General features: G+C 60.2%; 2 non-coding genes and 77 pseudogenes across 2 annotated transcripts; all 79 read left to right on the top strand.

Moving 5' to 3' along the window:
* Window positions 1-60: 60 nt before the first annotated feature.
* On the top strand, window positions 61-179 carry LOC137551725 (5S ribosomal RNA; annotated as a pseudogene).
* An 83-nt stretch (window positions 180-262) lies between these two features.
* LOC137548440 (5S ribosomal RNA) lies at window positions 263-381 on the top strand (annotated as a pseudogene).
* Window positions 382-464: 83 nt separating this feature from the next.
* Window positions 465-583, top strand: LOC137558557 (5S ribosomal RNA; annotated as a pseudogene).
* An 83-nt stretch (window positions 584-666) lies between these two features.
* Window positions 667-785, top strand: LOC137553365 (5S ribosomal RNA; annotated as a pseudogene).
* An 83-nt stretch (window positions 786-868) lies between these two features.
* LOC137549298 (5S ribosomal RNA) lies at window positions 869-987 on the top strand (annotated as a pseudogene).
* Window positions 988-1,070: 83 nt separating this feature from the next.
* Window positions 1,071-1,189, top strand: LOC137551083 (5S ribosomal RNA; annotated as a pseudogene).
* An 83-nt stretch (window positions 1,190-1,272) lies between these two features.
* On the top strand, window positions 1,273-1,391 carry LOC137549491 (5S ribosomal RNA; annotated as a pseudogene).
* Window positions 1,392-1,475: 84 nt separating this feature from the next.
* On the top strand, window positions 1,476-1,594 carry LOC137551113 (5S ribosomal RNA; annotated as a pseudogene).
* An 83-nt stretch (window positions 1,595-1,677) lies between these two features.
* On the top strand, window positions 1,678-1,796 carry LOC137550874 (5S ribosomal RNA; annotated as a pseudogene).
* Window positions 1,797-1,879: 83 nt separating this feature from the next.
* LOC137549583 (5S ribosomal RNA) lies at window positions 1,880-1,998 on the top strand (annotated as a pseudogene).
* An 83-nt stretch (window positions 1,999-2,081) lies between these two features.
* On the top strand, window positions 2,082-2,200 carry LOC137549610 (5S ribosomal RNA; annotated as a pseudogene).
* An 84-nt stretch (window positions 2,201-2,284) lies between these two features.
* Window positions 2,285-2,403, top strand: LOC137558021 (5S ribosomal RNA; annotated as a pseudogene).
* Window positions 2,404-2,486: 83 nt separating this feature from the next.
* On the top strand, window positions 2,487-2,605 carry LOC137559540 (5S ribosomal RNA; annotated as a pseudogene).
* Window positions 2,606-2,688: 83 nt separating this feature from the next.
* LOC137549471 (5S ribosomal RNA) lies at window positions 2,689-2,807 on the top strand (annotated as a pseudogene).
* An 83-nt stretch (window positions 2,808-2,890) lies between these two features.
* LOC137551983 (5S ribosomal RNA) lies at window positions 2,891-3,009 on the top strand (annotated as a pseudogene).
* An 84-nt stretch (window positions 3,010-3,093) lies between these two features.
* LOC137548183 (5S ribosomal RNA) lies at window positions 3,094-3,212 on the top strand (annotated as a pseudogene).
* An 83-nt stretch (window positions 3,213-3,295) lies between these two features.
* On the top strand, window positions 3,296-3,414 carry LOC137552981 (5S ribosomal RNA; annotated as a pseudogene).
* An 83-nt stretch (window positions 3,415-3,497) lies between these two features.
* Window positions 3,498-3,616, top strand: LOC137548173 (5S ribosomal RNA; annotated as a pseudogene).
* An 83-nt stretch (window positions 3,617-3,699) lies between these two features.
* Window positions 3,700-3,818, top strand: LOC137548774 (5S ribosomal RNA; annotated as a pseudogene).
* An 83-nt stretch (window positions 3,819-3,901) lies between these two features.
* Window positions 3,902-4,020, top strand: LOC137547550 (5S ribosomal RNA; annotated as a pseudogene).
* Window positions 4,021-4,103: 83 nt separating this feature from the next.
* LOC137547521 (5S ribosomal RNA) lies at window positions 4,104-4,222 on the top strand (annotated as a pseudogene).
* An 83-nt stretch (window positions 4,223-4,305) lies between these two features.
* LOC137549028 (5S ribosomal RNA) lies at window positions 4,306-4,424 on the top strand (annotated as a pseudogene).
* Window positions 4,425-4,507: 83 nt separating this feature from the next.
* LOC137549118 (5S ribosomal RNA) lies at window positions 4,508-4,626 on the top strand (annotated as a pseudogene).
* An 83-nt stretch (window positions 4,627-4,709) lies between these two features.
* LOC137559550 (5S ribosomal RNA) lies at window positions 4,710-4,828 on the top strand (annotated as a pseudogene).
* Window positions 4,829-4,911: 83 nt separating this feature from the next.
* Window positions 4,912-5,030, top strand: LOC137548432 (5S ribosomal RNA; annotated as a pseudogene).
* Window positions 5,031-5,113: 83 nt separating this feature from the next.
* On the top strand, window positions 5,114-5,232 carry LOC137553354 (5S ribosomal RNA; annotated as a pseudogene).
* Window positions 5,233-5,315: 83 nt separating this feature from the next.
* On the top strand, window positions 5,316-5,434 carry LOC137547606 (5S ribosomal RNA; annotated as a pseudogene).
* Window positions 5,435-5,517: 83 nt separating this feature from the next.
* LOC137558020 (5S ribosomal RNA) lies at window positions 5,518-5,636 on the top strand (annotated as a pseudogene).
* An 83-nt stretch (window positions 5,637-5,719) lies between these two features.
* LOC137551517 (5S ribosomal RNA) lies at window positions 5,720-5,838 on the top strand (annotated as a pseudogene).
* Window positions 5,839-5,921: 83 nt separating this feature from the next.
* LOC137549914 (5S ribosomal RNA) lies at window positions 5,922-6,040 on the top strand (annotated as a pseudogene).
* An 83-nt stretch (window positions 6,041-6,123) lies between these two features.
* On the top strand, window positions 6,124-6,242 carry LOC137553686 (5S ribosomal RNA; annotated as a pseudogene).
* Window positions 6,243-6,325: 83 nt separating this feature from the next.
* LOC137548729 (5S ribosomal RNA) lies at window positions 6,326-6,444 on the top strand (annotated as a pseudogene).
* An 83-nt stretch (window positions 6,445-6,527) lies between these two features.
* Window positions 6,528-6,646, top strand: LOC137551859 (5S ribosomal RNA; annotated as a pseudogene).
* An 83-nt stretch (window positions 6,647-6,729) lies between these two features.
* Window positions 6,730-6,848, top strand: LOC137549607 (5S ribosomal RNA; annotated as a pseudogene).
* Window positions 6,849-6,931: 83 nt separating this feature from the next.
* Window positions 6,932-7,050, top strand: LOC137558019 (5S ribosomal RNA; annotated as a pseudogene).
* An 83-nt stretch (window positions 7,051-7,133) lies between these two features.
* Window positions 7,134-7,252, top strand: LOC137559539 (5S ribosomal RNA; annotated as a pseudogene).
* Window positions 7,253-7,335: 83 nt separating this feature from the next.
* LOC137549019 (5S ribosomal RNA) lies at window positions 7,336-7,454 on the top strand (annotated as a pseudogene).
* Window positions 7,455-7,538: 84 nt separating this feature from the next.
* Window positions 7,539-7,657, top strand: LOC137551155 (5S ribosomal RNA; annotated as a pseudogene).
* An 83-nt stretch (window positions 7,658-7,740) lies between these two features.
* On the top strand, window positions 7,741-7,859 carry LOC137559538 (5S ribosomal RNA; annotated as a pseudogene).
* Window positions 7,860-7,942: 83 nt separating this feature from the next.
* Window positions 7,943-8,061, top strand: LOC137552136 (5S ribosomal RNA; annotated as a pseudogene).
* Window positions 8,062-8,144: 83 nt separating this feature from the next.
* Window positions 8,145-8,263, top strand: LOC137550288 (5S ribosomal RNA). Its single transcript, XR_011026905.1, has one exon. It is a non-coding gene; the product is annotated as a 5S ribosomal RNA (ribosomal RNA).
* An 83-nt stretch (window positions 8,264-8,346) lies between these two features.
* Window positions 8,347-8,465, top strand: LOC137549331 (5S ribosomal RNA; annotated as a pseudogene).
* An 83-nt stretch (window positions 8,466-8,548) lies between these two features.
* LOC137547990 (5S ribosomal RNA) lies at window positions 8,549-8,667 on the top strand (annotated as a pseudogene).
* Window positions 8,668-8,750: 83 nt separating this feature from the next.
* On the top strand, window positions 8,751-8,869 carry LOC137558980 (5S ribosomal RNA; annotated as a pseudogene).
* An 83-nt stretch (window positions 8,870-8,952) lies between these two features.
* LOC137559038 (5S ribosomal RNA) lies at window positions 8,953-9,071 on the top strand (annotated as a pseudogene).
* Window positions 9,072-9,155: 84 nt separating this feature from the next.
* LOC137559549 (5S ribosomal RNA) lies at window positions 9,156-9,274 on the top strand (annotated as a pseudogene).
* Window positions 9,275-9,357: 83 nt separating this feature from the next.
* Window positions 9,358-9,476, top strand: LOC137553685 (5S ribosomal RNA; annotated as a pseudogene).
* Window positions 9,477-9,559: 83 nt separating this feature from the next.
* On the top strand, window positions 9,560-9,678 carry LOC137551440 (5S ribosomal RNA; annotated as a pseudogene).
* An 83-nt stretch (window positions 9,679-9,761) lies between these two features.
* Window positions 9,762-9,880, top strand: LOC137551052 (5S ribosomal RNA; annotated as a pseudogene).
* An 83-nt stretch (window positions 9,881-9,963) lies between these two features.
* Window positions 9,964-10,082, top strand: LOC137549609 (5S ribosomal RNA; annotated as a pseudogene).
* Window positions 10,083-10,165: 83 nt separating this feature from the next.
* Window positions 10,166-10,284, top strand: LOC137558017 (5S ribosomal RNA; annotated as a pseudogene).
* Window positions 10,285-10,367: 83 nt separating this feature from the next.
* Window positions 10,368-10,486, top strand: LOC137558494 (5S ribosomal RNA; annotated as a pseudogene).
* An 83-nt stretch (window positions 10,487-10,569) lies between these two features.
* On the top strand, window positions 10,570-10,688 carry LOC137549018 (5S ribosomal RNA; annotated as a pseudogene).
* Window positions 10,689-10,772: 84 nt separating this feature from the next.
* Window positions 10,773-10,891, top strand: LOC137551154 (5S ribosomal RNA; annotated as a pseudogene).
* An 83-nt stretch (window positions 10,892-10,974) lies between these two features.
* LOC137557646 (5S ribosomal RNA) lies at window positions 10,975-11,093 on the top strand (annotated as a pseudogene).
* An 83-nt stretch (window positions 11,094-11,176) lies between these two features.
* Window positions 11,177-11,295, top strand: LOC137552538 (5S ribosomal RNA; annotated as a pseudogene).
* Window positions 11,296-11,379: 84 nt separating this feature from the next.
* On the top strand, window positions 11,380-11,498 carry LOC137550277 (5S ribosomal RNA). The gene has a single exon (XR_011026904.1). It is a non-coding gene; the product is annotated as a 5S ribosomal RNA (ribosomal RNA).
* An 83-nt stretch (window positions 11,499-11,581) lies between these two features.
* Window positions 11,582-11,700, top strand: LOC137559498 (5S ribosomal RNA; annotated as a pseudogene).
* Window positions 11,701-11,783: 83 nt separating this feature from the next.
* On the top strand, window positions 11,784-11,902 carry LOC137551224 (5S ribosomal RNA; annotated as a pseudogene).
* An 83-nt stretch (window positions 11,903-11,985) lies between these two features.
* Window positions 11,986-12,104, top strand: LOC137558979 (5S ribosomal RNA; annotated as a pseudogene).
* Window positions 12,105-12,187: 83 nt separating this feature from the next.
* Window positions 12,188-12,306, top strand: LOC137559037 (5S ribosomal RNA; annotated as a pseudogene).
* An 83-nt stretch (window positions 12,307-12,389) lies between these two features.
* On the top strand, window positions 12,390-12,508 carry LOC137559548 (5S ribosomal RNA; annotated as a pseudogene).
* Window positions 12,509-12,591: 83 nt separating this feature from the next.
* On the top strand, window positions 12,592-12,710 carry LOC137550703 (5S ribosomal RNA; annotated as a pseudogene).
* An 83-nt stretch (window positions 12,711-12,793) lies between these two features.
* LOC137552397 (5S ribosomal RNA) lies at window positions 12,794-12,912 on the top strand (annotated as a pseudogene).
* Window positions 12,913-12,996: 84 nt separating this feature from the next.
* LOC137558016 (5S ribosomal RNA) lies at window positions 12,997-13,115 on the top strand (annotated as a pseudogene).
* Window positions 13,116-13,198: 83 nt separating this feature from the next.
* On the top strand, window positions 13,199-13,317 carry LOC137558015 (5S ribosomal RNA; annotated as a pseudogene).
* An 83-nt stretch (window positions 13,318-13,400) lies between these two features.
* LOC137551042 (5S ribosomal RNA) lies at window positions 13,401-13,519 on the top strand (annotated as a pseudogene).
* An 83-nt stretch (window positions 13,520-13,602) lies between these two features.
* Window positions 13,603-13,721, top strand: LOC137548826 (5S ribosomal RNA; annotated as a pseudogene).
* An 83-nt stretch (window positions 13,722-13,804) lies between these two features.
* On the top strand, window positions 13,805-13,923 carry LOC137552348 (5S ribosomal RNA; annotated as a pseudogene).
* An 83-nt stretch (window positions 13,924-14,006) lies between these two features.
* On the top strand, window positions 14,007-14,125 carry LOC137547894 (5S ribosomal RNA; annotated as a pseudogene).
* An 83-nt stretch (window positions 14,126-14,208) lies between these two features.
* LOC137559536 (5S ribosomal RNA) lies at window positions 14,209-14,327 on the top strand (annotated as a pseudogene).
* Window positions 14,328-14,410: 83 nt separating this feature from the next.
* Window positions 14,411-14,529, top strand: LOC137552826 (5S ribosomal RNA; annotated as a pseudogene).
* An 83-nt stretch (window positions 14,530-14,612) lies between these two features.
* LOC137558013 (5S ribosomal RNA) lies at window positions 14,613-14,731 on the top strand (annotated as a pseudogene).
* An 83-nt stretch (window positions 14,732-14,814) lies between these two features.
* On the top strand, window positions 14,815-14,933 carry LOC137548086 (5S ribosomal RNA; annotated as a pseudogene).
* An 83-nt stretch (window positions 14,934-15,016) lies between these two features.
* LOC137548126 (5S ribosomal RNA) lies at window positions 15,017-15,135 on the top strand (annotated as a pseudogene).
* An 83-nt stretch (window positions 15,136-15,218) lies between these two features.
* LOC137550969 (5S ribosomal RNA) lies at window positions 15,219-15,337 on the top strand (annotated as a pseudogene).
* Window positions 15,338-15,420: 83 nt separating this feature from the next.
* Window positions 15,421-15,539, top strand: LOC137550701 (5S ribosomal RNA; annotated as a pseudogene).
* An 83-nt stretch (window positions 15,540-15,622) lies between these two features.
* LOC137548360 (5S ribosomal RNA) lies at window positions 15,623-15,741 on the top strand (annotated as a pseudogene).
* An 83-nt stretch (window positions 15,742-15,824) lies between these two features.
* On the top strand, window positions 15,825-15,943 carry LOC137550873 (5S ribosomal RNA; annotated as a pseudogene).
* The last annotated feature ends 2 nt before the right edge of the window (window positions 15,944-15,945 follow it).

The following is a 15,945-nucleotide window of genomic DNA, read 5'->3' as shown; positions in this document are numbered from 1 at the left end:
GGCTATGAGCACGCGTGGGAAGCCTCACCTTCAAGGCGCCGAAGCGGCGCCTTGGAGTTTACCTGCGGCCACACTAAGCAGAAAGCGCCCGCTCTCGTCAGATCGCGGAAGCTAAGTGGCTTCAGGCCTGGTTAGTAGCTGAATGGGAGACCGGCTGTGGACCCCAGGTGCTGCAGGTGTTTTTTTGGGTTTGAGGCCCAATGGCTATGAGCACGCGTGGGAAGCCTCACCTTCAAGGCGCCGGAACGGCGCCTTGGAGTTTGCCTGCGGCCACACTAAGCCGAAAGCGCCCGCTCTCGTTAGATCGCGGAAGCTAAGTGGCTTCAGGCCTGGTTAGTAGCTGCATGGGAGACCGGCTGTGAACCCCAGGTGCTGCAGGTGTTTTTTTGGGTTTGAGGCCCAATGGCTATGAGCACGCGTGGGAAGCCTCACCTTCAAGGCGCCGGAACGGCGCCTAGGAGTTTGCCTGCGGCCCCACTAAGCCGAAAGCGCCCGCTCTCGTCAGATCGCGGAAGCTAAGCGGCTTTAGGCCTGGTTAGTAGCTGAATGGGAGACCGGCTGTGAACCCCAGGTGCTGCAGGTGTTTTTTTGGGTTTGAGGCCCAATGGCTATGAGCACGCGTGGGAAGCCTCACCTTCAAGGCGCCGGAACGGCGCCTTGGAGTTTGCCTGCGGCCACACTAAGCGGAAAGCGCCCGCTCTCGTTAGATCGCGGAAGCTAAGTGGCTTCAGGCCTGGTTAGTAGCTGCATGGGAGACCGGCTGTGAACCCAAGGTGCTGCAGGTGTTTTTTTGGGTTTGAGGCCCAATGGCTATGAGCACGCGTGGGAAGCCTCACCTTCAAGGCGCCGGAGCGGCGCCTTGGAGTTTGCCTGCGGCCACACTAAGCCGAAAGCGCCCGCTCTCGTCAGATCGCAGAAGCTAAGTGGCTTCAGGCCTGGTTAGTAGCTGCATGGGAGACCGGCTGTGAACCCCAGGTGCTGCAGGCGTTTTTTTGGGTTTGAGGCCCAATGGCTATGAGCACGCGTGGGAAGCCTCACCTTCAAGACGCCGGAACGGCGCCATGGAGTTTGCCTGCGGCCACACTAAGCCGAAAGCGCCCGCTCTCGTCAGATCGCGGAAGCTAAGTGGCTTCAGGCCTGGTTAGTAGCTGCTTGGGAGACTGGCTGTGAACCCCAGGTGCTGCAGGTGTTTTTTTGGGTTTGAGGCCCAATGGCTATGAGCACGCGTGGGAAGCCTCACCTTCAAGGCGCCGGAACGGCGCCTTGGAGTTTACCTGCGGCCACACTAAGCCGAAAGCTCCCGCTCTCGTCAGATCGCGGAAGCTAAGTGGTTTCAGGCCTGGTTAGTAGCTGCATGGGAGACCGGCTGTGAACCCCAGGTGCTGCAGGCGTTTTTTTTGGGTTTGAGGCCCAATGGCTATGAGCACGCGTGGGAAGCCTCACCTTCAAGGCGCCGGAGCGGCGCTTTGGAGTTTGCCTGCGGCCACACTAAGCCGAAAGCGCCCGCTCTCGTCAGATCACGGAAGCTAAGTGGCTTCAGGCCTGGTTAGTAGCTGCATGGGAGACCGGCTTTGAACCCCAGGTGCTGCAGGCGTTTTTTTGGGTTTGAGGCCCAATGGCTATGAGCACGCGTGGGAAGCCTCACCTTCAAGGCGCCAGAACGGCGCCTAGGAGATTGCCTGCGGCCACACTAAGCTGAAAGTGCCTGCTCTCGTCAGATCGCGGAAGCTAAGTGGCTTCAGGCCTGGTTAGTAGCTGCATGGGAGACCGGCTGTGAACCCCAGGTGCTGCAGGCGTTTTTTTGGGTTTGAGGCCCAATGGCTATGAGCACGCGTGGAAAGCCTCACCTTCAAGGCGCCGGAGCGGCGCCTTGCAGTTTGCCTGCGGCCACACTAAGCCGAAAGCGCCCGCTCTCGTCAGATCGCGGAAGCTGAGTGGCTTCAGGCCTGGTTAGTAGCTGCATGGGAGACCGGCTGTGAACCCCAGGTGCTGCAGGCGTTTTTTTGGGTTTGAGGCCCAATGGCTATGAGCACGCGTGGGAAGCCTCACCTTCAAGGCGCCGGAGCGGCGCCTTGGAGTTTGCCTGCGGCCACACTAAACCAAAAGCGCCCGCTCTCGTCAGATCGCGGAAGCTAAGTGGCTTCAGGCCTGGTTAGTAGCTGCATGGGAGACCGGCGGTGAACCCCAGGTGCTGCAGGCGTTTTTTTTGGGTTTGAGGCCCAATGGCTATGAGCACGCGTGGGAAGCCTCACCTTCAAGGCACCAGAACGGCGCCTTGGAGTTTGCCTGCGGCCACACTAAGCCGAAAGCGCCCGCTCTCGTCAGATCGCGGAAGCTAAGTGGCTTCAGGCCTGGTTAGTAGCTGCATGGGAGACCGGCTGTGAACCCCAGGTGCTGCAGGCGTTTTTTTGGGTTTGAGGCCCAATGGCTATGAGCACGCGTGGGAAGCCTCACCTTCAAGGCGCCGGAGCGGCGCCATGGAGTTTGCCTGCGGCTACACTAAGCCGAAAGCGCCCGCTCTCGTCAGATCGCGGAAGCTAAGTGGCTTCAGGCCTGGTTAGTAGCTGCATGGGAGACCGGCTGTGAACCCCAGGTGCTGCAGGCGTTTTTTTGGGTTTGAGGCCCAATGGCTATGAGCACGCGTGGGAAGCCTCACCTTCAAGGCGCCGGAGCGGCGCCTTGGAGTTTGCCTGCGGCCACACTAAGCCGAAACCGCCCGCTCTCGTCAGATCGCGGAAGCTAAGTGGCTTCAGGCCTGGTTAGTAGCTGCATGGGAGACCGGCTGTGAACCCCAGGTGCTGCAGGTGTTTTTTTGGGTTTGAGGCCCAATGGCTATGAGCACGCGTGGGAAGCCTCACCTTCAAGGCGCCGGAGCGGCGCCTTGGAGTTTGCCTGCGGCCACACAAAGCCGAAAGCGCCCGCTCTCGTCAGATCGCGGAAGCTAAGTGGCTTAAGGCCTGGTAAGTTGCTGCATGGGAGACCGGCTGTGAACTCCAGGTGCTGCAGGCGTTTTTTTTGGGTTTGAGGCCCAATGGCTATGAGCACGCGTGGGAAGCCTCACCTTCAAGGCGCCGGAACGGCGCCTTGGAGAATGCCTGCGGCCACACTAAGCCGAAAGCGCCCGCTCTCGTCAGATCGCGGAAGCTAAGTGGCTTCAGGCCTGGTTAGTAGCTGCATGGGAGACCGGCTGTGAACCACAGGTGCTGCAGGCGCTTTTTTGGGTTTGAGGCCCAATGGCTATGAGCACGCGTGGGGAGCCTCACCTTCAAGGCGCCGGAACGGCGCCTTGGAGTTTGCCTGCGGACACACTAAGCCGAAAGCGCCCGCTCTCGTCAGAGCGCGGAAGCTAAGTGGCTTCAGGCATGGTTAGTAGCTGCATGGGAGACCGGCTGTGAACCCCAGGTGCTGCAGGCGTTTTTTTGGATTTGAGGCCCAATGGCTATGAGCACGCGTGGGAAGCCTCACCTTCAAGGCGCCGGAGCGGCGCCTTGGAGTTTTCCTGCGGCCACACTAAGCCGAAAGCGCCCGCTCTCGTCAGATCGCGGAAGCTAAGTGGCTTCAGGCCTGGTTAGTAGCTGCATGGGAGACCGGCTGTGAACCCCAGGTGCTGCAGGTGTTTTTTTGGGTTTGAGGCCCAATGGCTATGAGCACGCGTGGGAAGCCTCACCTTCAAGGCGCCGGAACGGCGCCCTGGAGTTTGCCTGTGGCCACACTAAGCCGAAAGCGCCCGCTCTCGTCAGATCGCGGAAGCTAAGTGGCTTCAGGCCTGGTTAGTAGCTGCATGGGAGACCGGCTGTGAACCCCAGGTGCTGCAGGTGTTTTTTTGGGTTTGAGGCCCAATGGCTATGAGCACGCGTGGGAAGCCTCACCTTCAAGGCGCCGGAACGGCGCCTTGGAGTTTTCCTGCGGCCACACTAAGCCGAAAGCGCCCGCTCTCGTCAGATCGCGGAAGCTAAGTGGCTTCAGGCCTGGTTAGTAGCTGCATGGGAGACCGGCTGTGAACCCCAGGTGCTGCAGGCACTTTTTTGGGTTTGAGGCCCAATGGCTATGAGTACGCGTGTAAAGCCTCACCTTCAAGGCGCCGGAACGGCGCTTTGGAGTTTGCCTGCGGCCACACTAAGCCGAAAGCGCCCGCTCTCGTCAGATCGCGGAAGCTAAGTGGCTTCAGGCCTGGTTAGTAGCGGCATGGGAGACCGGCTGTGAACCCCAGGTGCTGCAGGTGTTTTTTTGGGTTTGAGGCCCAATGGCTATGAGCACGCGTGGGAAGCCTCACCTTCAAGGCGCCGGAGCGGCGCCTTGGAGTTTGCCTGCGGCCACACTAAGCCGAAAGCGCCCGCTCTCGTCAGATCGCGGAAGCTAAGTGGCTTCAGGCCTGGTTAGTAGCTGAATGGGAGACCGGCTGTGAACCCCAGGAGCTGCAGGTGTTTTTTTGGGTTTGAGGCCCAATGGCTATGAGCACGCGTGGGAAGCCTCACCTTCAAGGCGCCGGAACGGCGCCTTGGAGTTTGCCTGCGGCCACACTAAGCCGAAAGCGCCCGCTCTCGTTAGATCGCGGAAGCTAAGTGGCTTCAGGCCTGGTTAGTAGCTGCATGGGAGACTGGCTGTGAACCCCAGGTGCTGCAGGCGATTTTTTGAGTTTGAGGCCCAATGGCTATGAGCACGCGTGGGAAGCCTCACCTTCAAGGCGCCGGAGCGGCGCCTTGGAGTTTGCCTGCGGCCACACTAAGCTGAAAGCGCCCGCTCTCGTCAGATCGCGGAAGCTAAGTGGCTTCAGGCCTGGTTAGTAGCTGCATGGGAGACCGGCTGTGAACCCCAGGTGCTGCAGGCGTTTTTTTGGGTTTGAGGGCCAATGGCTATGAGCACGCGCGGGAAGCCTCACCTTCAAGGCGCCGGAGCGGCGCCATGGAGCTTGCCTGCGGCCACACTAAGCCGAAAGCGCCCGCTCTCGTCAGATCGCGGAAGCTAAGTGGCTTCAGGCCTGGTTAGTAGCTGCATGGGAGACTGGCTGTGAACCCCAGGTGCTGCAGGCGTTTTTTTGGGTTTGAGGCCCAATGGCTATGAGCACGCGTGGGAAGCCTCACCTTCAAGGCGCCGCAACGGCGCCTTGGAGTTTCCCTGCGGCCACACTAAACCGAAAGTGCCCGCTCTCGTCAGATCGCGGAAGCTAAGTGGCTTCAGGCCTGGTTAGTAGCTGCATGGGAGACCGGCTGTGAACCCCAGGTGCTGCTGGCGTTTTTTTGGGTTTGAGGCCCAATGGCTATGAGCACGCGTGTGAAGCCTCACCTTCAAGGCGCCGGAGCGGCGCCTTGGAGTTTGCCTGCGGCCACACTAAGCCGAAAGCGCCCGCTCTCGTCAGATCGCGGAAGCTAAGTGGTTTCAGGCCTGGTTAGTAGCTGCATGGGAGACCGGCTGTGAACCCCAGGTGCTGCAGGCGTTTTTTTGGGTTTGAGGCCCAATGGCTATGAGCACGCGTGGGAAGCCTCACCTTCAAGGCGCCGGAGCGGCGCATTGGAGTTTGCCTGCGGCCACACTAAGCCGAAAGCGCCCGCTCTCGTCAGATCGCGGAAGCTAAGTGGCTTCAGGCCTGGTTAGTAGCTGCATGGGAGACCGGCTGTGAACCCCAGGTGCTGCAGGCGTTTTTTTGGGTTTGAGGCCCAATGGCTATGAGCACGCGTGGGAAGCCTCACCTTCAAGGCGCCGGAACGGCGCTTAGGAGTTTGCCTGCGGCCACACTAAGCCGAAAGTGCCTGCTCTCGTTAGATCGCGGAAGCTAAGTGGCTTCAGGCCTGGTTAGTAGCTGCATGGGAGACCGGCTGTGAACCCCAGGTGCTGCAGGTGTTTTTTTGTGTTTGAGGCCCAATGGCTATGAGCACGCGTGGGAAGCCTCACCTTCAAGGCGCCGGAGCGGCGCCTTGGAGTTTGCCTGCGGCCACACTAAGCCAAAAGCGCCCGCTCTCGTCAGATCACGGAAGCTAAGTGGCTTCAGGCCTGGTTAGTAGCTGCATGGGAGACCGGCGGTGAACCCCAGGTGCTGCAGGCGTTTTTTTGGGTTTGAGGCCCAATGGCTATGAGCACGCGTGGGAAGCCTCACCTTCAAGGCGCCAGAACGGCGCCTTGGAGTTTGCCTGTGGCCACACTAAGACGAAAGCGCCTGCTCTCGTCAGATCGTGGAAGCTAAGTGGCTTCAGGCCTGGTTAGTAGCTGCATGGGAGACCGGCGGTGAACTCCAGGTGCTGCAGGCGTTTTTTTGGGTTTGAGGCCCAATGGCTATGAGCACGCGTGGGAAGCCTCACCTTCAAGGCACCAGAACGGCGCCTTGGAGTTTGCCTGCGACCACACTAAGCCGAAAGCGCCCGCTCTCGTCAGATCGCGGAAGCTAAGTGGCTTCAGGCCTGGTTAGTAGCTGCATGGGAGACCGGCTGTGAACCCCAGGTGCTGCAGGCGTTTTTTTGGGTTTGAGGCCCAATGGCTATGAGCACGCGTGGAAAGCCTCACCTTCAAGGCGCCGGAGCGGCGCCTTGCAGTTTGCCTGCGGCCACACTAAGCCGAAAGCGCCCGCTCTCGTCAGATTGCGGAAGCTGAGTGGCTTCAGGCCTGGTTAGTAGCTGCATGGGAGACCGGCTGTGAACCCCAGGTGCTGCAGGCGTTTTTTTGGGTTTGAGGCCCAATGGCTATGAGCACGCGTGGGAAGCCTCACCTTCAAGGCGCCGGAGCGGCGCCTTGGAGTTTGCCTGCGGCCACACTAATCCAAAAGCGCCCGCTCTCGTCAGATCGCGGAAGCTAAGTGGCTTCAGGCCTGGTTAGTAGCTGCATGGGAGACCGGCGGTGAACCCCAGGTGCTGCAGGCGTTTTTTTGGGTTTGAGGCCCAATGGCTATGAGCACGCGTGGGAAGCCTCACCTTCAAGGCACCAGAACGGCGCCTTGGAGTTTGCCTGCGGCCACACTAAGCCGAAAGCGCCCGCTCTCGTCAGATCGCGGAAGCTAAGTGGCTTCAGGCCTGGTTAGTAGCTGCATGGGAGACCGGCTGTGAACCCCAGGTGCTGCAGGCGTTTTTTTGGGTTTGAGGCCCAATGGCTATGAGCACGCGTGGGAAGCCTCACCTTCAAGGCGCCGGAGCGGCGCCATGGAGTTTGCCTGCGGCTACACTAAGCCGAAAGCGCCCGCTCTCGTCAGATCGCGGAAGCTAAGTGGCTTCAGGCCTGGTTAGTAGCTGCATGGGAGACCGGCTGTGAACCCCAGGTGCTGCAGGCGTTTTTTTGGGTTTGAGGCCCAATGGCTATGAGCACGCGTGGGAAGCCTCACCTTCAAGGCGCCGGAGCGGCGCCTTGGAGTTTGCCTGCGGCCACACTAAGCCGAAAGCGCCCGCTCTCGTCAGATCGCGGAAGCTAAGTGGCTTCAGGCCTGGTTAGTTGCTGCATGGGAGACCGGCTGTGAACTCCAGGTGCTGCAGGCGTTTTTTTGGGTTTGAGGCCCAATGGCTATGAGCACGCGTGGGAAGCCTCACCTTCAAGGCGCCGAAACGGCGCTTTAAGAGTTTGCCTGCGGCCACACTAAGCCGAAAGCGCCCGCTCTCGTCAGATCGCGTAAGCTAAGTGGCTTCAGGCCTGGTTAGTAGCTGCATGGGAGACCGGCTGTGAACCCCAGGTGCTGCAGGTGTTTTTTTGGGTTTGAGGCCCAATGGCTATGAGCACGCGTGGGAAGCCTCACCTTCAAGGCGCCGGAGCGGCGCCATGGAGTTTGCCTGCGGCTACACTAAGCCGAAAGCGCCCGCTCTCGTCAGATCGCGGAAGCTAAGTGGCTTCAGGCCTGGTTAGTAGCTGCATGGGAGACCGGCTGTGAACCCCAGGTGCTGCAGGCGTTTTTTTGGGTTTGAGGCCCAATGGCTATGAGCACGCGTGGGAAGCCTCACCTTCAAGGCGCCGGAGCGGCGCCTTTGAGTTTGCCTGCGGCCACACTAAGCCGAAAGCGCCCGCTCTCGTCAGATCGCGGAAGCTAAGTGGCTTAAGGCCTGGTAATTTGCTGCATGGGAGACCGGCTGTGAACTCCAGGTGCTGCAGGCGTTTTTTTGGGTTTGAGGCCCAATGGCTATGAGCACGCGTGGGAAGCCTCACCTTCAAGGCGCTGGAACGGCGCCTTGGAGTATGCCTGCGGCCACACTAAGCCGAAAGCGCCCGCTCTCGTCAGATCGCGGAAGCTAAGTGGCTTCAGGCCTGGTTAGTAGCTGGATGGGAGACCGGCTGTGAACCCCAGGTGCTGCAGGCGCTTTTTTGGGTTTGAGGCCCAATGGCTATGAGCACGCGTGGGAAGCCTCACCTTCAAGGCGCCGGAACGGCGCCTTGGAGTTTACCTGCGGCCACACTAAGCCGAAAGCGCCCGCTCTCGTCAGAGCGCGGAAGCTAAGTGGCTTCAGGCCTGGTTAGTAGCTGCATGGGAGACCGGCTGTGAACCCCAGGTGCTGCAGGCGTTTTTTTGGATTTGAGGCCCAATGGCTATGAGCACGCGTGGGAAGCCTCACCTTCAAGGCGCCGGAGCGGCGCCTTGGAGTTTTCCTGCGGCCACACTAAGCCGAAAGCGCCCGCTCTCGTCAGATCGCGGAAGCTAAGTGGCTTCAGGCCTGGTTAGTAGCGGCATGGGAGACCGGCTGTGAACCCCAGGTGCTGCAGGTGTTTTTTTGGGTTTGAGGCCCAATGGCTATGAGCACGCGTGGGAAGCCTCACCTTCAAGGCGCCGGAGCGGCGCCTTGGAGTTTGCCTGCGGCCACACTAAGCCGAAAGCGCCCGCTCTCGTCAGATCGCGGAAGCTAAGTGGCTTCAGGCCTGGTTAGTAGCTGAATGGGAGACCGGCTGTGAACCCCAGGTGCTGCAGGTGTTTTTTTGGGTTTGAGGCCCAATGGCTATGAGCACGCGTGGGAAGCCTCACCTTCAAGGCGCCGGAACGGCGCCTTGGAGTTTGCCTGCGGCCACACTAAGCCGAAAGCGCCCGCTCTCGTTAGATCGCGGAAGCTAAGTGGCTTCAGGCCTGGTTAGTAGCTGCATGGGAGACCGGCTGTGAACCCCAGGTGCTGCAGGCGTTTTTTTTGGGTTTGAGGCCCAATGGCTATGAGCACGCGTGGGAAGCCTCACCTTCAAGGCGCCGGAGCGGCGCCTTGGAGTTTGCCTGCGGCCACACTAAGCTGAAAGCGCCCGCTCTCGTCAGATCGCGGAAGCTAAGTGGCTTCAGGCCTGGTTAGTAGCTGCATGGGAGACCGGCTGTGAACCCCAGGTGCTGCAGGCGTTTTTTTGGGTTTGAGGCCCAATGGCTATGAGCACGCGTGGGAAGCCTCACCTTCAAGGCGCCAGAACGGCGCTTTGGAGTTTGCCTGTGGCCACACTAAGACGAAAGCGCCTGCTCTCGTCAGATCGTGGAAGCTAAGTGGCTTCAGGCCTGGTTAGTAGCTGCATGGGAGACCGGCGGTGAACTCCAGGTGCTGCAGGCGTTTTTTTGGGTTTGAGGCCCAATGGCTATGAGCACGCGTGGGAAGCCTCACCTTCAAGGCACCAGAACGGCGCCTTGGAGTTTGCCTGCGACCACACTAAGCCGAAAGCGCCCGCTCTTGTCAGATCGCGGAAGCTAAGTGGCTTCAGGCCTGGTTAGTAGCTGCATGGGAGACCGGCTGTGAACCCCAGGTGCTGCAGGCGTTTTTTTGGGTTTGAGGCCCAATGGCTATGAGCACGCGTGGAAAGCCTCACCTTCAAGGCGCCGGAGCGGCGCCTTGCAGTTTGCCTGCGGCCACACTAAGCTGAAAGCGCCCGCTCTCGTCAGATCGCGGAAGCTGAGTGGCTTCAGGCCTGGTTAGTAGCTGCATGGGAGACCGGCTGTGAACCCCAGGTGCTGCAGGCGTTTTTTTGGGTTTGAGGCCCAATGGCTATGAGCACGCGTGGGAAGCCTCACCTTCAAGGCGCCGGAGCGGCGCCTTGGAGTTTGCCTGCGGCCACACTAAACCAAAAGCGCCCGCTCTCGTCAGATCGCGGAAGCTAAGTGGCTTCAGGCCTGGTTAGTAGCTGCATGGGAGACCGGCGGTGAACCCCAGGTGCTGCAGGCGTTTTTTTGGGTTTGAGGCCCAATGGCTATGAGCACGCGTGGGAAGCCTCACCTTCAAGGCACCAGAACGGCGCCTTGGAGTTTGCCTGCGGCCACACTAAGCCGAAAGCGCCCGCTCTCGTCAGATCGCGGAAGCTAAGTGGCTTCAGGCCTGGTTAGTAGCTGCATGGGAGACCGGCTGTGAACCCCAGGTGCTGCAGGCGTTTTTTTGGGTTTGAGGCCCAATGGCTATGAGCACGCGTGGGAAGCCTCACCTTCAAGGCGCCGGAGCGGCGCCATGGAGTTTGCCTGCGGCTACACTAAGCCAAAAGCGCCCGCTCTCGTCAGATCGCGGAAGCTAAGTGGCTTCAGGCCTGGTTAGTAGCTGCATGGGAGACCGGCTGTGAACCCCAGGTGCTGCAGGCGTTTTTTTGGGTTTGAGGCCCAATGGCTATGAGCACGCGTGGGAAGCCTCACCTTCAAGGCGCCGGAGCGGCGCCTTGGAGTTTGCCTGCGGCCACACTAAGCCGAAAGCGCCCGCTCTCGTCAGATCGCGGAAGCTAAGTGGCTTCAGGCCTGGTTAGTTGCTGCATGGGAGACCGGCTGTGAACTCCAGGTGCTGCAGGCGTTTTTTTGGGTTTGAGGCCCAATGGCTATGAGCACGCGTGGGAAGCCTCACCTTCAAGGCGCCGAAACGGCGCTTTAAGAGTTTGCCTGCGGCCACACTAAGCCGAAAGCGCCCGCTCTCGTCAGATCGCGTAAGCTAAGTGGCTTCAGGCCTGGTTAGTAGCTGCATGGGAGACCGGCTGTGAACCCCAGGTGCTGCAGGTGTTTTTTTGGGTTTGAGGCCCAATGGCTATGAGCACGCGTGGGAAGCCTCACCTTCAAGGCGCCGGAGCGGCGCCATGGAGTTTGCCTGCGGCAACACTAAGCCGAAAGCGCCCGCTCTCGTCAGATCGCGGAAGCTAAGTGGCTTCAGGCCTGGTTAGTAGCTGCATGGGAGACCGCCTGTGAACCCCAGGTGCTGCAGGCGTTTTTTTGGGTTTGAGGCCCAATGGCTATGAGCACGCGTGGGAAGCCTCACCTTCAAGGCGCCGGAGCGGCGCCTTGGAGTTTGCCTGCGGCCACACTAAGCCGAAAACGCCCGCTCTCGTCAGATCGCGGAAGCTAAGTGGCTTAAGGCCTGGTAATTTGCTGCATGGGAGACCGGCTGTGAACTCCAGGTGCTGCAGGCGTTTTTTTTGGGTTTGAGGCCCAATGGCTATGAGCACGCGTGGGAAGCCTCACCTTCAAGGCGCTGGAACGGCGCCTTGGAGTATGCCTGCGGCCACACTAAGCCGAAAGCGCCCGCTCTCGTCAGATCGCGGAAGCTAAGTGGCTTCAGGCCTGGTTAGTAGCTGGATGGGAGACCGGCTGTGAACCCCAGGTGCTGCAGGCGCTTTTTTGGGTTTGAGGCCCAATGGCTATGAGCACGCGTGGGAAGCCTCACCTTCAAGGCGCCGGAACGGCGCCTTGGAGTTTGCCTGCGGCCACACTAAGCCGAAAGCGCCCGCTCTCGTCAGAGCGCGGAAGCTAAGTGGCTTCAGGCCTGGTTAGTAGCTGCATGGGAGACCGGCTGTGAACCCCAGGTGCTGCAGGCGTTTTTTTGGATTTGAGGCCCAATGGCTATGAGCACGCGTGGGAAGCCTCACCTTCAAGGCGCCGGAGCGGCGCCTTGGAGTTTTCCTGCGGCCACACTAAGCCGAAAGCGGCCGCTCTCGTCAGATCGCGGAAGCTAAGTGGCTTCAGGCCTGGTTAGTAGCGGCATGGGAGACCGGCTGTGAACCCCAGGTGCTGCAGGTGTTTTTTTGGGTTTGAGGCCCAATGGCTATGAGCACGCGTGGGAAGCCTCACCTTCAAGGCGCCGGAGCGGCGCCTTGGAGTTTGCCTGCGGCCACACTAAGCCGAAAGCGCCCGCTCTCGTCAGATCGCGGAAGCTAAGTGGCTTCAGGCCTGGTTAGTAGCTGAATGGGAGACCGGCTGTGAACCCCAGGTGCTGCAGGTGTTTTTTTGGGTTTGAGGCCCAATGGCTATGAGCACGCGTGGGAAGCCTCACCTTCAAGGCGCCGGAACGGCGCCTTGGAGTTTGCCTGCGGCCACACTAAGCCGAAAGCGCCCGCTCTCGTTAGATCGCGGAAGCTAAGTGGCTTCAGGCCTGGTTAGTAGCTGCATGGGAGACCGGCTGTGAACCCCAGGTGCTGCAGGCGTTTTTTTGGGTTTGAGGCCCAATGGCTATGAGCACGCGTGGGAAGCCTCACCTTCAAGGCGCCGGAGCGGCGCCTTGGAGTTTGCCTGCGGCCACACTAAGCTGAAAGCGCCCGCTCTCGTCAGATCGCGGAAGCTAAGTGGCTTCAGGCCTGGTTAGTAGCTGCATGGGAGACCGGCTGTGAACCCCAGGTGCTGCAGGCGTTTTTTTGGGTTTGAGGGCCAATGGCCATGAGCACGCGCGGGAAGCCTCACCTTCAAGGCGCCGGAGCGGCGCCATGGAGTTTGCCTGCGGCCACACTAAGCCGAAAGCGCCCGCTCTCGTCAGATCGCGGAAGCTAAGTGGCTTCAGGCCTGGTTAGTAGCTGCATGGTAGACTGGCTGTGAACCCCAGGTGCTGCAGGCGTTTTTCTGGGTTTGAGGCCCAATGGCTATGAGCACGCGTGGGAAGCCTCACCTTCAAGGCGCCGCAACGGCGCCTTGGAGTTTCCCTGCGGCCACACTAAACCGAAAGTGCCCGCTCTCGTCAGATCGCGGAAGCTAAGTGGCTTCAGGCCTGGTTAGTAGCTGCATGGGAGACCGGCTGTGAACCCCAGGTGCTGCAGGCGTTTTTTTTGGGTTTGAGGCCCAATGGCTATGAGCACGCGTGGGAAGCCTCACCTTCAAGGCGCCGGAGCGGCGCATTGGAGTTTGCCTGCGGCCACACTAAGCCGAAAGCGCCCGCTCTCGTCAGATCGCGGAAGCTAAGTGGCTTCAGGCCTGGTTAGTAGCTGCATGGGAGACCGGCTGTGAACCCCAGGTGCTGCAGGCGTTTTTTTGGGTTTGAGGCCCAATGGCTATGAGCACGCGTGAGAAGCCTCACCTTCAAGGCGCCGGAGCGGCGCATTGGAGTTTGCCTGCGGCCACACTAAGCCGAAAGCGCCCGCTCTCGTCAGATCGCGGAAGCTAAGTGGCTTCAGGCCTGGTTAGTAGCTGCATGGGAGACCGGCTGTGAACCCCAGGTGCTGCAGGCGTTTTTTTGGGTTTGAGGCCCAATGGCTATGAGCACGCGTGGGAAGCCTCACCTTCAAGGCGCCGGAACGGCGCTTAGGAGTTTGCCTGCGGCCACACTAAGCCGAAAGTGCCTGCTCTCGTCAGATCGCGGAAGCTAAGTGGCTTCAGGCCTGGTTAGTAGCTGCATGGGAGACCGGCTGTGAACCCCAGGTGCTGCAGGTGTTTTTTTGTGTTTGAGGCCCAATGGCTATGAGCACGCGTGGGAAGCCTCACCTTCAAGGCGCCGGAGCGGCGCCTTGGAGTTTGCCTGCGGCCACACTAAGCCAAAAGCGCCCGCTCTCGTCAGATCGCGGAAGCTAAGTGGCTTCAGGCCTGGTTAGTAGCTGCATGGGAGACCGGCGGTGAACCCCAGGTGCTGCAGGTGTTTTTTTGGGTTTGAGGCCCAATGGCTATGAGCACGCGTGGGAAGCCTCACCTTCAAGGCGCCGGAGCGGCGACTTGGAGTTTGCCTGCGGCCACACTAAGCCGAAAGCGCCTGCTTTCGTCAGATCGCGGAAGCTAAGTGGCTTCAGGCCTGGTTAGTTGCTGCATGGGAGACCGGCTGTGAACTCCAGGTGCTGCAGGCGTTTTTTTGGGTTTGAGGCCCAATGGCTATGAGCACGCGTGGGAAGCCTCACCTTCAAGGCGCCGAAACGGCGCCTTGGAGTTTGCCTGCGGCCACACTAAGCCGAAAGCGCCCGCTCTCGTCAGATCGCGGAAGCTAAGTGGCTTCAGGCCTGGTTAGTAGCTGCATGGGAGTCCGGCTGTGAACCCCAGGTGCTGCAGGCGTTTTTTTGGGTTTGAGGCCCAATGGCTATGAGCACGCGTGGGAAGCCTCACCTTCAAGGCGCCGGAGCGGCGCCATGGAGTTTGCCTGCGGCTACACTAAGCCGAAAGCGCCCGCTCTCGTCAGATCGCGGAAGCTAAGTGGCTTCAGGCCTGGTTAGTAGCTGCATGGGAGACCGGCTGTGAACCCCAGGTGCTGCAGGCGTTTTTTTGGGTTTGAGGCCCAATGGCTATGAGCACGCGTGGGAAGCCTCACCTTCAAGGCGCCGGAGCGGCGCCTTGGAGTTTGCCTGCGGCCACACTAAGCCGAAAGCTCCCGCTCTCGTCAGATCGCGGAAGCTAAGTGGCTTAAGGCCTGGTTAGTTGCTGCGTGGGAGACTGGCTGTGAACTCCAGGTGCTGCAAGCGTTTTTTTGGGTTTGAGGCCCAATGGCTATGAGCACGCGTGGGAAGCCTCACCTTCAAGGCGCCGGAACGGCGCCTTGGAGTATGCCTGCGGCCACACTAAGCCGAAAGCGCCCGCTCTCGTCAGATCGCGGAAGCTAAGTGGCTTCAGGCCTGGTTAGTAGCTGCATGGGAGACCGGCTGTGAACCCCAGGTGCTGCAGGCGTTTTTTTGGGTTTGAGGCCCAATGGCTATGAGCACGCGTGGGAAGCCTCACCTTCAAGGCGCCGGAGCGGCGCCTTGGAGTTTTCCTGCGGCCACACTAAGCCGAAAGCGCCCGCTCTCGTCAGATCGCGGAAGCTAAGTGGCTTCAGGCCTGGTTAGTAGCTGCATGGGAGACCGGCTGTGAACCCCAGGTGCTGCAGGCGTTTTTTTGGGTTTGAGGCCCAATGGCTATGAGCACGCGTGGGAAGCCTCACCTTCAAGGCGCCGAAACGGCGGCTTGGAGTTTACCTGCGGCCACACTAAGCCGAAAGCGCCCGCTCTCGTCAGATCGCGGAAGTTAAGTGGCTTCAGGCCTGGTTAGTAGCTGCATGGGAGACTGGCTGTGAACCCCAGGTGCTGCAGGTGTTTTTTTGGGTTTGAGGCCCAATGGCTATGAGCACGCGTGGGAAGCCTCACCTTCAAGGCGCCGGAGCGGCGCCTTGTAGTTTGCCTGCGGCCACACTAAGCCGAAAGCGCCCGCTCTCGTCAGATCGCGGAAGCTAAGTGGCTTCAGGCCTGGTTAGTTGCTGCATGGGAGACCGGCTGTGAACCCCAGGTGCTGCAGGTGTTTTTTTGGGTTTGAGGCCCAATGGCTATGAGCACGCGTGGGAAGCCTCACCTTCAAGGCGCCGGAGCGGCACCTTGGAGTTTGCCTGCGGCCACACTAAGCCGAAAGCGCCCGCTCTCGTCAGATCGCGGAAGCTAAGTGGCTTCAGGCCTGGTTAGTAGCTGCATTGGAGACCGGCTGTGAACCCCAGGTGCTGCAGGCGTTTTTTTGGGTTTGAGGCCCAATGGCTATGAGCACGCGTGGGAAGCCTCACCTTCAAGGCGCCGGAGCGGCGCTTTGGAGTTTGCCTGCGGCCACACTAAGCCGAAAGCGCCCGCTCTCGTCAGATCGCGGAAGCTAAGTGGCTTCAGGCCTGGTTAGTAGCTGCATGGGAGACCGGCTTTGAACCCCAGGTGCTGCAGGCGTTTTTTTGGGTTTGAGGCCCAATGGCTATGAGCACGCGTGGGAAGCCTCACCTTCAAGGCGCCGGAACGGCGCCTAGGAGATTGCCTGCGGCCACACTAAGCTGAAAGTGCCTGCTCTCGTCAGATCGCGGAAGCTAAGTGGCTTCAGGCCTGGTTAGTAGCTGCATGGGAGACCGGCTGTGAACCCCAGGTGCTGCAGGCGTT

The sequence above is a fragment of the Hyperolius riggenbachi genome, chromosome 2 (genome assembly GCF_040937935.1).
Source record: "Hyperolius riggenbachi isolate aHypRig1 chromosome 2, aHypRig1.pri, whole genome shotgun sequence".
Taxonomy (NCBI): Eukaryota; Metazoa; Chordata; class Amphibia; order Anura; family Hyperoliidae; genus Hyperolius; species Hyperolius riggenbachi.
This window is presented reverse-complemented; position numbering and strand designations above follow the sequence as displayed.